This window comes from Neophocaena asiaeorientalis, unplaced genomic scaffold (assembly GCF_003031525.2).
Source record: "Neophocaena asiaeorientalis asiaeorientalis breed wild unplaced genomic scaffold, Neophocaena_asiaeorientalis_V1.1 scaffold155, whole genome shotgun sequence".
Taxonomy (NCBI): Eukaryota; Metazoa; Chordata; class Mammalia; order Artiodactyla; family Phocoenidae; genus Neophocaena; species Neophocaena asiaeorientalis.
The window spans coordinates 6,702,737-6,718,134 of NW_020173040.1; positions in this window are offsets into that span (position 1 = coordinate 6,702,737).

Genomic DNA, 15,398 nt, shown 5'->3' on the forward strand with positions numbered 1-15,398 from the left:
ATTAGGCTTTGGTTTAAGGGAATGTTGTGGCTGGTTTGATCTTCTATCCAGATCACTACAGCTTTCTCTGTATCAGCATTAAGGCTGTTTCTCTTGCTTATTATTCGTGTATTCACTGGAGTAGCACTTCTAATTTCCTTCAAGAACTTTTCCTTTGCATTCACAAGTTAGCTAACGATTTGGTGCAAGAGGCCTAGCTTTCGGCCTATCCCAGCTTTCGACGTGCCTTCCTCACCAAGCTTAATCATTTCTAGCTGATTTAAAGTGAGAGATGCACGACTGTTCCTTTCACTTGAACACTTAAGAGGCTGTTGTAGGGTTGTTAATTGGCCTAACTTCGATATTGTTGTGTCTCAGGGAATAGGGAGGCCTGAGGAGGAGAGAGATGGGGGACGGCAGGTCAGTGGAACAGTCAGAACACGCACAACATTTATGAAGTTTGCCAGCATGGTGCTCCAAAACAATTACCATAGTAACCAAAGATTACTGGTTACAAATCACCATAAAAAATATCATAATAAAGAAAAAATTTGAACTATTGTGAGAATTACCAAAACGTGACACAGAGACAAGAAGTGAGCAAATGATGTTGGGAAAATGGTGCCAATAGACTTGCTGTACGTAAAGTTGCCACAAACCTGCAATTTATAAAAAATTCAGCATCTGTGAAGTGCGATAAAATGATGTATTCCTGTACTATACTTTCCACATGTTTTCATCAGATTTAGCTTGCCTTTCCTTTTCTAACTTGGATTGAATCTTTGATCAATTGAATTCACTTCTCATTCCTATCATTTACTTTCCTTTTTGAGCCATAACCCTTCCATTTTATCACTGCTTCCATAGCACTTTTATGTCTGACATGGAGACTTCTCATTTTCACTGTTTTCTAAGATGTTTGAAATCACAGGTTCAAGTTGACTATTTTTTTTTTTAGGTCATTGCGATTTTTTCCCATGTGATTGATATTTGTGATCACAGAAAATAGGCTATATAATTTCTCCCATTTGAAATGTATTAAGATTTTCTTTGTCATCTAATTACATTTTATAGTTGTTCAATGAACTCTTACCAAAGGGTATTCAACTATTTGTAAGGTACAAATTCCAATTTGGTCTATTTAATTAAAGCCAGTAGTGCTATTATCCAGATTCTCTCTATTCTCACTTAGTTTTGGCTGGTTGAACTTTCAGAGATGTAGGAAACTGTGCCAAAGTCTTTCTCTTCTTCTAGCTTTCAAACTTTTTCTTCTTGTGCACCTTATACAGAAATATTTTGTATTATAAGTCAATGACCTGCCAGTCATTGCATGTATATTCCCTTATGTCTGTAGGGAGCCTTGTACTTTTTCTCGAAATAAAATAACCTCCATCAATTTTTTTTTTTTTTTAATTTTATTTATTTATTTATTTATTTATGGCTGTGTTGGGTCTTCATTTCTGTGCGAGGGCTTTCTCTAGTTGTGGCAAGCGGGGGCCACTCTTCATCACGGTGCGTGGGCCTCTTACTATCGCGGGCTCTCTTGTTGCAGAGCACAGGCTCCAGATGCGCAAGCTCAGCAATTATGGCTCACGGGGCTTAGTTGCTCCGCGGCATGTGGGATCCTCCCAGACCAGGGCTCGAACCCGTGTCCCCTGCATCGGCAGGCAGACTCTCAACCACTGCGCCACCAGGGAAGCCCCTCCTCCATCAATTTTAATGTTTTTATACTTTTAATTCTTCATTATATATTGATAGTACTAATCTAGCAGTCTTCTGAGATTTTTGCTTTTTTGTTAGTTTATTTACCTGTGCATATTAGCCCGGCATTTTGGTTTTACTCTTCTCATTTTTTCTTCTTCCTTCCTTTCTTAGATACAGACATACCTCAGTGATGTTGTAGCTTTGAATCCAGACCACAGCAATAACGTAAGTTACAGAAATTTTGGAGCTTCCCAGTGTATATAAAAGTTGTGTTCACACTGCACTGTTGTCTATTAAGTGTGCACCAGCATTATGTCTAAAAAAGCAAGGTACATACCTTAATTTTAAAACATTTTATTGCTAAAAACTCTTAACCATCTTCTGAGCCTTCAGCGAGTTGTAGTAGTAACATCAAAGATCACTGATCAGAGATCACCATAACAAACAGAATAATAATTTTTACAGTTTGAAATAATGTGAAAATTACCAAAATGTGACACAGAGACACAAAGTGAGCAAATGCTGTTGGAAAAATGGTGCTTGCTCGACACAGCTGCCACAAATCTTCAATTTGTCAAAAACGTAGTGTCTGTGAAGTGAAATAAAATGAGGTATGCCTTCCTATACAGGTAACATATGTGACTTTGTTTGCCATTTTATTGCTGTTTTTCATATAGTTTTACACCATGTTTCATTTATTTTGTCTTCTTATTGAAACTGGTCATTTAAAAAATTTATACCAGAGACTCCTCCTAAATTTTGTAAAACCATATATATATTTCTCTAATGATCAAAATCAAAAATAAAATCTCTTCCATGGTTAGATGGACCTATCCAATTATCCTATCTATAGGTGATAAAACAAGTATAGTAAAATGTTAATGGTAGAATCTAGGTGGTGGGTATATTGATGTTCACTGTAAAATTCTTTCAACTTTATGTTTGAAAATGTTCAGAAATAAAATATTGGAAACTTAATTAATTCATTAATGAATGAATGAGTAAATAAATAAAACCTCTTTCACTATTCCTCTATTAGATGGCACATTTGGTTCACAATTACCTGTCTGTGACTCTCACTTACCTCTCCACAGTTTAGGTAATAATCCTCAGAATTTTTTGAAACATTATAATGATGAAATTATAATTTTTACATTATGTTTGTTCTGGTTTTTTGCACTTAGTTTACAGAGTATATATAAAACAATTCTATTTAACTAGTTTAATTCTCCAAGTCAGTACTTCCATACTGTAACAACCTCATTTTTACTTATTTTGATTCATCTCTTGGCCAACTTAACTGTTTTGTGAAATAATATTCCTCAAAGAGAGTTTATGGATATTTTACTTTCTGGAAACTTTCAGTATCCCTCTCCCACCCCAAAACACACTACCAAATGTAAAGTAGACAGCTAGTGGGAAGCAGCTGCATCACACAGAGAGATCAGCTCGGTGCTTTGTGACCACCTAGAGGGGTGGGATAGGGAGAGTGGGAGGGAGGCCCAAGAGGGAGGGGATATGGGGATATATGTATATGTATAGCTGATTCACTTTGTTATAAAGCAGAAGCTAACACACCATTGTAAAGCAATTATACTCCAATGAAGATGTTAAAAATAAATAAATAAAATAAAATTCAAACAAACAAAAAGATCTTATGGATGCCCTTCACTTATGAATAATTTTGCTAATATAAAAATTAGAGGCTAAAAGATTTTTCTTTCAAAAGAATAATTTGAAGAAGTTTGAATTAAATAAATTTTTTAATTTATTATTTTATTTTATTATTACCGTAAGCCTGAGTATAAATAAACTGCCATTTGTTATTTTACTCCCTACGTAGATGATTTTATGTCTATTTATAAAGTACCACGACATACGATGGATCTGGTCTTTCCTTACCTTTCTTTTATTAATTGTACTTAGTGCTTACTTACTCAGTTTCAGACAGGTTTTCTTCTGTCTTTATTATTATTTTCCTCTTTTCCTCTTCTCCAGGGATTCTGTTCCATACATGTAGTTTCAATATGGTATTGTACTCCATGTCATCTCCTCTCACTATTTTTATTTCTTTGTAATTTTCCTCCAAATTTTGGGAACTTTTCTCAATTTGATTCAACATCAAGAGTTTTCAGATGGCTTTAGCCATAGAAAACAATTTCAACCAAAATCTAAGATGACCCAATTATAAAGAATTATTCAAAAAAAAAAAAGATTACCTGCTCCGTTTGAAGTGGGGATAAGGAGCCCTTACCCCACTCCCTAAAACATGTACACCCCTTACACCAGCCTCTGGGACACCCTTATGAGGACCTAGGGTGCTCAGTTCAAAAACCACTGCTCTGCATTTCTCATTAAATTTTCTCCAGCATTAACTTGTTCCTTTACTACTTCTATTATTGATTTTGATTTGATGATTTTATTTTTAATGCAAAATACTATATTTAGTTTATTAGACTCATTCTAAACTTTGTAAAGCTGTGTACCTAATTCTTCTGTACATCTGTAACTTTACAAAGCTTAAACTCTACATTTAATTGGCAGCACAGGCCAAAACGTTTAAAAGTCAGACTTATTAACATTTGGAGCAATTTTAATAGCACATTTGGCATTCATTGATGTTAGGTCTCTTTGAAAAGCCAAAATAGTAAAGGAGGAATTTAATTTATAATTTTCTCCTTTAAAACAAAGTTAAATATACATTTTAAAAATAAATTTTGAACTACTGAAAACATCTGTCCCAAGGTGGGAGGGGTGCAAGATGTGGATTCAGCTCTGGTGACCACATAAATTGAAAAAGAATGCAATATTCTGTGCATTTTTATAAGTTTTTGTGTCCAGATCTGTTATCAACTATTTTTAAAAGTCATTAAATTTTAGTTTCCTTAAAAGTTCTACTTATCACAGTAATCTCTCTTTTCATCAAAGTCTATTGTGTTTTTATCTCATCCTTGGCTTCCTGAAGTTTATAGAACTCAAGTTAGATATTGTCTAAAAGTTTTCTGCTCTTTCCTATCATAAACTTTTTTCCAAAGTACACTGTTCCTCAGCCTCTTAAGTCCCATGTTCATTTTCTTCCATGTTCAATCCTTTGATGAGACAGAGAGATCTCATTCTTGATATTTGCTCATAAAAAGTGTGTGTGATTCTGCTTTGGCCCCCTCCCTATCTTTGTGGTTTCTGTTGGACTTCACATCTCTGCCTATTCCAAACCAACTTGCCTGTGATTTGCAGTTTATTTAACCTGAGGAAGGATCTGCCTGGTCAACTTGCTAGTCTGAAGCAGTGTATATTTACTTCCTTGTCAAAACATTAAATGAAAAACACAGTCTCCTGTTTGCACTAATACCACAGTTTTTCCAGTTGCTAAATTCTCATTTCTCCATTAGCATATTGGGAATTGTAGCCCAGGAGTCAGTTGGAGAGAGGGAGAGCCTGAAAGAAAGACTCTATAATGAGGAAGAATTTCCTATGACCTCTTTTCCCCTATACAGCCTTACTTTGTTTCTTAGAACTTCTTCTAAGTTCAGTAAAGTAGAAATTCCTCCTGGCTTCTAGTAAGATTTTTAATAATATTTCTGGTTTCCAGCTTTGTTGGAAATTTGAATCTCCTTCTATATTTTTATAATTATGTCAGTGGGAAACTAGGGGATGGTAAATTAAGAGTCACTGGTTTCCTGCCATCATAACCCACAAACGAGTACCGTTATTCAAATGCATTAGGCCACTGATCAAAACTGCAATCGTCCCTGAAATTATTTGGAATGACTGGTAGTGCTGAGAGTGAATTTGTCCCTTGAGTACTAAGGAGTCAGTGGAGGTCTTGTGCATATACATATGCATGTGTGTGCCTATGTGTGGCATGTGGACATGTACATGTGTACACATGATGTGGAGGTGGTAAAATAATCAAGGGATGGACAAGCAAGAAATTTCATTGAATTTAAAATTGGAGAGATTGTTTACTAATTTCTGGGGTATTCCATGTAGCAACTGTTAGTGGTCACTTATTTTATCTCCCCTCTAGACCCAGTCCTACTTGGTGCACGGAATTGTAAGGGGCTTTTAGAGGTTACGTGCTCATCATCTACTCACTTCTTCCGTGCTAACACTACCCAGTTTTATTTCAGCTTTTCAATGTCTTTATTATTCCCTTCTGCTTTGGGGAAAGTTGATGCAACCCTCAGTGCCCTGCTTGGATCCCAACTGATCTAATCCATTCAGGGTCAGACCATCTCCCCTACCACAGGGTTATTGACCTGTGGTAACTGACCTGTGGCTCAGGTAATTGACTTAAACCAATCAGTGCCTGGCTTTCCCCAGCCTTAGGGACTGATCTAAAATAAGCAGGTGACCTGGTGAGATGTGAGAGGTTTGCTGAGGAATTACAGGAACAAAAAAGAGAGAACATACTGAAAGATATGTTTTCTCTTTAGTTATATGGTGTATCTATATCAAACCTGGAACAGTGATGACAATTTGCTAACATGAAGGGAAGTCACCTTGAACCTGAAGTTGACGCTGCAAAAAGTTGAGCAGAAATGGGAAAAATGGCTAGGTCCTTGAGAAACTGTCGAGTGACCAAATCGATCCCATCCTGAGGTCACCCCACCTTTGGAATTTTCAGTTTCATGAACCATCAACCATGGCTTTTGTCACTTAAGCCACTTTGAGTTGGATTTTCATTATCTCCAAACAAAGAGTCCCAACTAACTCAGGGATCACGGGTCATGTTCACCTCTGTATTCCTTCCTTTAAACATGACAACAGCTGTTTCACTCTCTCTGTTTCCAAAGTGGTTAGCCTTAAAGGAATGAAAAGCACAGTGGTTCAGAGAAGCCAGCAGTGGAGGTCAGCACCAGGGTGTCGACCATCTCTGCTGGACTGAACCATGCCAGCTGTCCCACCCAGAGAACAGCCTTGTGATCACTTCAGTCACCTGGGGTTTCTATTTCATGGCACACATGGTATCATCAGTTGAGACCATAGTCCGTCCCAAAGCAAGAGTACCTGCCTTATCTTTGACTCTTCCATCCAGGGTATTCTTGGGGGCCCTCTCACAGAAAAGGAGGTAACTGATCCTGTAAGTGAAGATTTCCTCTGACTGTACTAGGACAACTGCCTATGGGGTACATTCCTATGTCCCTAGCACTAAACCTAAGACCTGATTCACAGACTGCTTCCCAAGTGTTTTGTCAATGATGGCACAGGAAAAACAGCCTTCTGGAAAATGACTGAACTCTGCCTAAATAACTAAATATCCCTTCTTACAAAGCTCACAGTGACCTAATTGTCTCCAAATTGTAGGATTTATTGCACAGATGTTGTAAGAAAAAGGAACAAAAAGTGGTCAACCCTATTAGGAGTAACCAGACTGGTGAAGAGGCAACCAGGAGGGCCTCTGGATAGATCACAGAAGGGGACACATGGTCAGGGGGTCTGGCTCACCCTGATCTTTCCGTTGACAAGCTGTGTAATTGTGGGTGGCAACACTTCTCATTCTCCCACCAGGCAGGAGTTTCCAAAGAGCCATATGGGATTGTGGGTACAAAAAACGTTTCAATGGCAGCATGAGTTAGAATCAATTCTAGGTTCTGGGGGCAGGCAAGGTGAATAAGGCCCTCCAGGGAACTCTCAGTCCAAAGAAATGACCATTCAGAAACTACCATGTGACATTGGAAAATTGAATGAACAGCTTTTTCCATTTCCATACACCTTGCCCAACTAGATTCCTGTTAAAATAACAAATGGAAAATAAATTAAAAGAGACGAATATCTTAAACATATGGAACACTGACATCCATAGTTCAGTATTTCATGATATATTCTAGTATAACTACTTGGGAAAACATAAAATTAAATCCCTACCTCAAATGATTCCTCAAAATAAATTACAAATTTACATTATATTAAGTATGTTACAATAAATGAAATCAAACAACTAGGAGACAATATAGCCCTATATTTTTCCAGTCTTGTTTTCTTTAGTTTTATTATTTTTAAAATTTATTTTATTGAAGTATAGTTTATTTACAATGTTGTGTTAATTTCTGCTGTACAGCAAAGTGATTCTGATATATATATATATATATATATACATATATTCTTTTTCATATTCTTTTCCATTATGGTTTATCACAAGATATTGAATACAATTCCCTGTGCTATACAGTAGGACCTTGTTGCTTATCCTATTTTTCCAGTTTTATAATGGATAAATGCTTCTATAAACACAAAAGAAAACAAAAATTTCAGAAGAGAAAAAAAGACTGAGAAGTGTCACTGTATTTTAAAGAGCTATCATATTTCATCTGTTATATGATATTTTTAAACAGCTCTAAAATTGGGATCGATTACATCATGAAATTATTTTCAGACATGCAGTAGTTTTGAAGTAGTTGTCATGACTTACATGTGCCCCAGCTTGGTTGTCACTATTTGTCTTACCTTTGCTTCAACTGAGTCTGTTCATTATTTGTACTACATGGCCAAGTAACGTAACTGAAAATAGAAAAAAAGTTGCCAAATGTTCAAAGCATCGAGAGGCTGGTACTACAAATTAACACATCAAGCAGGACTATAGTTAAGGTGTTGAACACTGGAAACTTCCTGCAGACTTTGAATAGAATCTAACTTTAGTGACATGTGATTCAATTAAAGAAAGCATCAAGTCATGAGTTAATTCAAATAGAAAAGTGACAACATAAAAACTTGCAGATTTGGCAAAGTGGGCAGAGTGGATAACAGCTTGGAAGAAAATCATAAAGATAGTCATGGGATATGTTTTTTAAACTACTGCATCACCAATTGGTCTTGATGGCACAAAGGATGATATTGTGTAGAAAACCATAGATATCAATGAAAAACTTCAGATTCTTTGAAAAAATACAACTTATCAAAACTGACACTAAGGAGATATAAAAAATTAGAATATCCCTATATCTATAAAAGAAGTTGAATGCCTAATTGTTTTTAATTTATTTTCTTTATTTTGGGGGGGACATTGGGTCTTAGTTGCTGCACTCGGGATCTTTTGCTTGCACCATGTGGGCTCTACGTTTCAGCATGTGGGTTTCTCTCTAGTTGTGGAGCACAGGTTTTCTCTCTCTAGTTGTGGCACATGGGCTCCAGAGCATGTGGGCTCTGTAGTTGTAGCGCACAAGCTTAGTTGCCCTGAGGCATGTGGGATCTTAGTTCCCTGACCAGGGATTGAACTCGCATCCCCTGCATTGGAAGGTGGATTCTTTACCACTGGACCACTAGAGAAGTCCCTGAATGCCTAATTTTAAACCCTCCCATAAAGAAATCTCCAAGCTCAAATAGCTTCAACAGTAAGTTCTTCAAATATTTAAAAAAGAACTTCTATCTTACACAAACTTTTCCAGAGAACAGGAGAATAGTAGGAATACCTTCCAGCCCTTTTATTCATCATCCAGCATTTCTTTGAGTCCAAAACCTAAAAAATTTATACAAAAAAAGAGTATATAGTCCAATGAATATTGATGCAAAAATCAAAAATAAAATATAAGCAAATCAGGGCTTTCCTGGTGGCGCAGTGGTTGGGAGTCCGCCTGCCGATGCAGGGGACGCGGGTTCGTGCTCCGCGTGTCGCGGAGCGTCTGGGCCTGTGAGCCACGGCCGCTGGGCCTGCGCGTCCGGAGCCTGTGCTCCGCGGCGGGAGAGGCCACAAAAATGAGAGGCCCGCAAACCGGAAAAAAAAAAAAAATTAGCAAGTCAGATGATCCAGTGATATAAGAAAAAGAAAATTAATAAGGATCAATCAAGTTGGGTTTATTTTAAGAATGCAACTTGGTTTCACATTTAAAACTTAATCACCAGATTAACATAAAAATGGAGAAAACAGGTTTTTTCAAATAAGTGAGAAAGAAAGACATTAAGGAAATTAACTACCTATTCGTGATTTTTTCTTTAATTTTAGCAAATTGGGAATTAAAGGAAACTTCTTTAACTTCCTGATAAAAGGAATCTGCAAAATAAATACACAATAAACTTAATTAATGGTAAAATATTGAAACCGATTCACCTAAGTTTGGAAATGAGACAGCTGCCACTATCACCATTTCTATTCAACACTGTACTAGAAATCCTAGTTAGTATAAATAAGTAAAGCAAGAAAAAAATAAAGTTCAAAGTATTAAAGAAAGTATTGGAAATAAGTATCCTTATGCACACATGATGTAACATCCAAAGAATCTAGGGGTAAGACGTAAGAGCCCTCTATACAGAAAATGTTAAAAATGTTACTGAAAGGAATTTTTGAAAGACCTAAATATTTGGAAAAGTACACCATGTCCATGGATTTGAAGATTCAATATTATAACGATGTCGGTTCACCCAAACTTATCAATAGATTCAACGTAATCTTAATCAGATTCTGGCAGATCTTCCTGTAGAAATTGACAAGCTGATCGCAGAATTTATATGGAAATGCAAAAGGAGCAAGAACGTTGGAAAACAAACTTGAAGACAAAGAACATGTTTAAATGACTTATGTTTCCAGATATGACAACTTATCATAAAGCTCCAGTAAGTAGCACTGCATGGTACTGGCACGAAACTAGACAAAAGAACTAATGGAACTGAACTGAGAGTCCAGAAGTACGTATATATGTTCACATAAATTTTGACACAGACTAACTTGCAATACATTGAGGAAAGGATGATCTGTTCCATAAATGTTGCTGGGTCAGTTTGCCATCCAGAAAAATTAAAATATCTGAATCCCTTACTCTTACTATAAAACAGATCAATTCCACGTAGGTCATAGACCCAAATATAATAAGTAAAACAATAAAGTTTCTAGGCAGTAGCATAAGAGAACACAAAGTCTTCATGACCTAGGGGTAGGCTGGTATTTCTTTAAAAAGACACCATCTGCCCTCTCCCCCAAAAAAGCACAAACATAAAAAAAAAAGAATAGCAAATTGAACTTCATTAAAGAATTCCTATTTATCCAAAGACACCAATGAGAATGTGAAAGGTAAGCCAATTAGTGGGAGAAGAGGATTTTTACCCAGCATGTATAAAGGACCCTTACATATCAATTTAAAAAGAGTTAACAGATCCCTGTTCAACCCTAGAAAACAGTCTTAAACAGGAGATTCACAGAAGAGAACCTCCAAATGGCTAATAAGTATACGGAAATGTTCTCAACATTATTAGTCATCAGGAAAATACATATTAAAAACACAGAGACACCACTATACACCTGCTAGAACATTTAAAAACAATTTTAATGTAACAATGCCAGTTGTTGTCAAAGACATAGGACAACTGGAACTCTGATAGGCACCTGATAGAAGTGTAAACTAACACAACCACTTCAGAAAACTGTCAATATGTACTAAAGTATAATTTACAGCTTTAGCTATAATTTACACATAGCATATGACCCTTTAGTGTTTTATATAAACACACCTAGAGCCTGCACACCAGAACAAGAGAAGCCACTGCAATGAGAAGCCTGCACACTGCAACTAAGAGTAGCCCCCACTCGCCACAACCAGAGAAAGCCTGCGCACAGCAACGAAGACCCAACGCAGCCAAAAATGAAAATAAAAATAAATTAATTAATTTAAAAAAAGAATATCCCTAGTATCATATTTTAATAGCCCCAAACTGGAAACAAATAAATATTCATCAATAGTATATTGTATAGATAGAAGTATAATTGCCCAATGGAATACTATATCTTAGTGAAAAATAAACCAACACACAGGAAGATGGATGAATCTCAAAAGCATAATAGTAAGCAAAAGGAGAGAGACACAAAAGAGTACATACTGTATGACTCCATTTACACTAAGCTCGAAAATATGCAAAACAAATGTATGGTGAGAGAAGTCAAGATAGTGTTTCTCTTGAGGGGTATGATGTCTTGGTGAAGGCAAAGGAGGGCATCCGGGGTGCTGGTAATATTCCATTTCTTTTTTTTTTTAAATAAATTTATTTATTTATTTATGGCTGCATTGGGTCTTTGTTGCTGCGCGCTGGCTTTCTCTAGTTTCAGTGAGTGGGGGCTACTCTTTGTTCAGTGCATGGGCTTCTCATTGCGGTGGCTTTTCTTGTTGTGGAGCATGGGCTCTAGGCGCACAGGCTTCAGTAGTTGTGGCTCGTGGGCTCTAGAGCACAGGCTCAGTAGTTGTGGTGCACGGGTTTAGTTGCTCAGCAGCATGTGGGATCTTCCCGGACCAGGGCTCGAATGTGTGTCCCCTGCATTGGTGGGTGGATTCTCAACCACTGCACTACCAGGGAAGTCCCAATATTCCACTTCTTTTTTTTTTTTTTTAATTTGCACAATCTTTTGATCTATAATTTTTACTCTTACTTTATAAACCATGTAAAAATTAATACATTAAATTTAATGGTGAAACATTTGCCCTTGAAAATTTTTAAATGTTTACACGAAGAGGAGCAAGAGTTTTTCACTTTGAAGAGTCACACGTGGTACAGGAAGACAGTATTCAGGTCTTTTAGCTAAAAATATAATTACAAAGGTATGTTTCATGAGGTGTGGTGTGTGTGTGTGTATTTTGGGCAAAATGAATACCCCATTTCATAAATAAATTAATGCAAATATTAATATTGAAGCGAATCAAGAAAGGACTCTATATAAGTCCTAAAAGTCAACCCACACTTAAATCACAGAACATACCCGATTATGATTAGGGAAGAAAGAGTTCTGTTATGAATTGGAGTAAATTTTACTTTGACAGATTTCATTTCTCCAGGTTTTAAAATTAGTTTTAAAATTAAATGTTGGGAGAGGCACTCTGTAAATCCTGATGAACTCTGCAGTGGATGAGCCTTGAATCATTAAGTAAACAAATAGTAGTCATATGTATATTCTCTGGAAAAAATGTTTTCCCTTTACCCCATCCACAGCCCAGTATTAGTTTCTTGAATTGATCAACTATATAAAAAATTTTATCCCTAATGATTTAGAGGCTGGATAGCTGACAAGGAGAGCTGGGCAACCAGTGATGACACTTTATATTCTGCATTAAGTCCCAGAAAGGGCTTTGCTCCCCAGGTCACCAAAGTCTTCATGTTTGTACTAAGCACTTGTTTTTGTGAACAGATCCTTTTATTTTTAACTTTAAATGTTTTGAAACATGACACAAAAACAGAAAAGGACACAAACCTAAGAGATGAGTAGCTCAGTGTTTTAGCACAAAGCAAACAGCTGACAATATTCCACTTCTTGATTTGGGTGTTGGTTACACAGGGACTGCCCAAGTTGGTCTAAAAAGTGAAAAGATTCAAACTCAAGTATATCTGACTTCAAAGCTGTGTTCATTAAACTATTTTAATAAATGTGTGTCTGTGGTGGTGATAAGGAGGTCTACTTTAAAATGGGTATGAATAAGAAAATATTCAAATTACCTCTTCTTTTATCACCAATTTGGTGACTAAAATCAAAGAACCATGACTAAGAAACCACTGCCACCTAGGCGTTTCCTGCCCTAATTGCAGGATCAGGTATTTGGGGCGTGATTCAACTTCCAAGCAGTCTATTGCCAATTCAAAATAGCAGGATGGGGCTTCCCTGGTGGCGCAGTGGTTGGGAGTCCTCCCGCGGATGCAGGGGACACGGGTTCGTGCCCCGGTCTGGGAGGATCCCACATGCCGTGGAGTGGCTGGGCCTGTGAGCCATGGCCACTGGGCCTGCGCGTCCGGGGCCTGTGCTCTGCAATTGGAGAGGCCACAGCGGGGAGAGGCCCACGTACCGCCAAAAAAAATAAGCAGGATGACAGCAAAAAATTGTTTGTTCTCCCCACACACACCAAATATTTCTTTCTCAAGCAATCATTTATAGAAAGCAGTCACCTTTGCTTCAGGCTGCTTATCTTAGTAACATAAATATTCAACCTTTATCCTATACTCATAAAAATAACAAGAACATTACCTACTAATCATTGAGCAGTTACAACATGCCAGACACTGTATTAATCTCCTTGCATAAATTATGTCATTTACCACTCATAACAATTCTATGAGGATTCCATTATTCATTTTTTTTTTTTTTTTACGATACACAGGCCTCTCACTGCTGTGGCCTCTCCCGCTGCGGAGCACAGGATCCGGACGCACAGGCTCAGCAGCCATGGCTCACGAGGCCAGCTGCTCCGCGGCACGTGGGATCCTCCCAGACGGGGGCACGAACCCGTGTCCCCTGCATCGGCAGGAAGACTCTCAACCACTGTGCCACCAGGGAAGCCTGATTCCACTATTCTTATACTCATTTTAGAAATGAGTAGACTGAGATATACAGAGATTTCCCAAGGTCCGCACAGACACTAATCAAGTTGAGATTTTAATCCAGATCCCTAGGATTCCAAATGTCCTGCTCTCCTATTTTCCAAGCATGAAAGTTGGACCTTTCCTCCTCACAGTAGGAAATCCACAGTTGTGAGTTCCAGTGCTAGAGATGCCAAGGACTCACTGTGGACCACAAGCAAATCCTTTTACTTCTCAGGGACTCAGTTTTCTTATCTGTAAACTTAAAGTCTTGCCCAGATGATCTCTAAGGCTCCTTCCTGCCCCATCACCTAATGGCTCCTGAACACAGAAGAAAGGCATTAATCTAAGTCACTTGCAATATGTTTTTGTGGTTTGGTATGACTATTTTTAGGCAATCACAGAATAAGAGCTCATTTCATGGAGCCAGCCACAAATTTCCCACAATCTTTGGGGGAAATCCAGGCATGAGAGAGTCTAGTGCTTAATGAGATGAGGTAATACAGGAAAATATATCGCTGGAAGAAAATTTTATTAGTGTGAGTAAATGTACATTTTCAAGTGAATTACAAGACCTTAAGAAGTAAATGTATATGCCCCATGGGGAAAATCACCTAAGACTTTAAAACAGAGCATGTAGTGTTCATTTTCAAGCATTCTGAGAACCTCTGCTGATGTGAGTAAAAAGGAAAATTGTGCAGGACTTTTAACCCTAGAAAGAAAAACAAATGACCTCAGAAAAATATCTTTAGTTAAGCAAATTGAGGATACCCTGTGACAGGTGCAATTGTTAGATAAAGGGGCTTTATAACACAACATGAATTAATGTATTCATTCAGCAGAATTGCACTTATGTCAAATCTACAAGATTAGCAACATTTAAGAATAATGCATGAAACTGGCCTGGCGTTCAAATAGTAAAGCATGCACCCTCCAGCTCAACCTGACTATTTTCCAAAAAAATAAAGAAAAACAGCATGTCGGCTCATGCAAATACAAGACATAACATTCTGGGTCATATAATTCCTTAAAGTATTTCTAAGTTGTCACATACCTATAATATGTTCGACACATGCATCCTGGCAAATTCCAATCCTGTGATGTTGATTTCAGAATTTACATCTGTGAGAGAACTGTTAGGGAATAGGATGTTTGGTTCTTTCCATAATTACTTCAGTAGCCAACCTTAAATGAATAAAATAACAGAGGTAAGACACAGAGGTACAATGAGAAAGGTGCCCCAAAGAGATGCTCTTTTCTCCTGTCTTACCTGTTTTACCTCTGCAGAGGTGCTCCTGGTATTTTTCAGTCATTAAACAAGAATTTATCAGTGTGTAAGATAAGAATAAATTCAGAGATTAGGCATTTTAGGGAACACCTCTCATGGATGATTTCAAAACCAAGAGTATTGCAAAAAACCAAGAGATCACAGCCTTGATGGGACTAAAGCAACT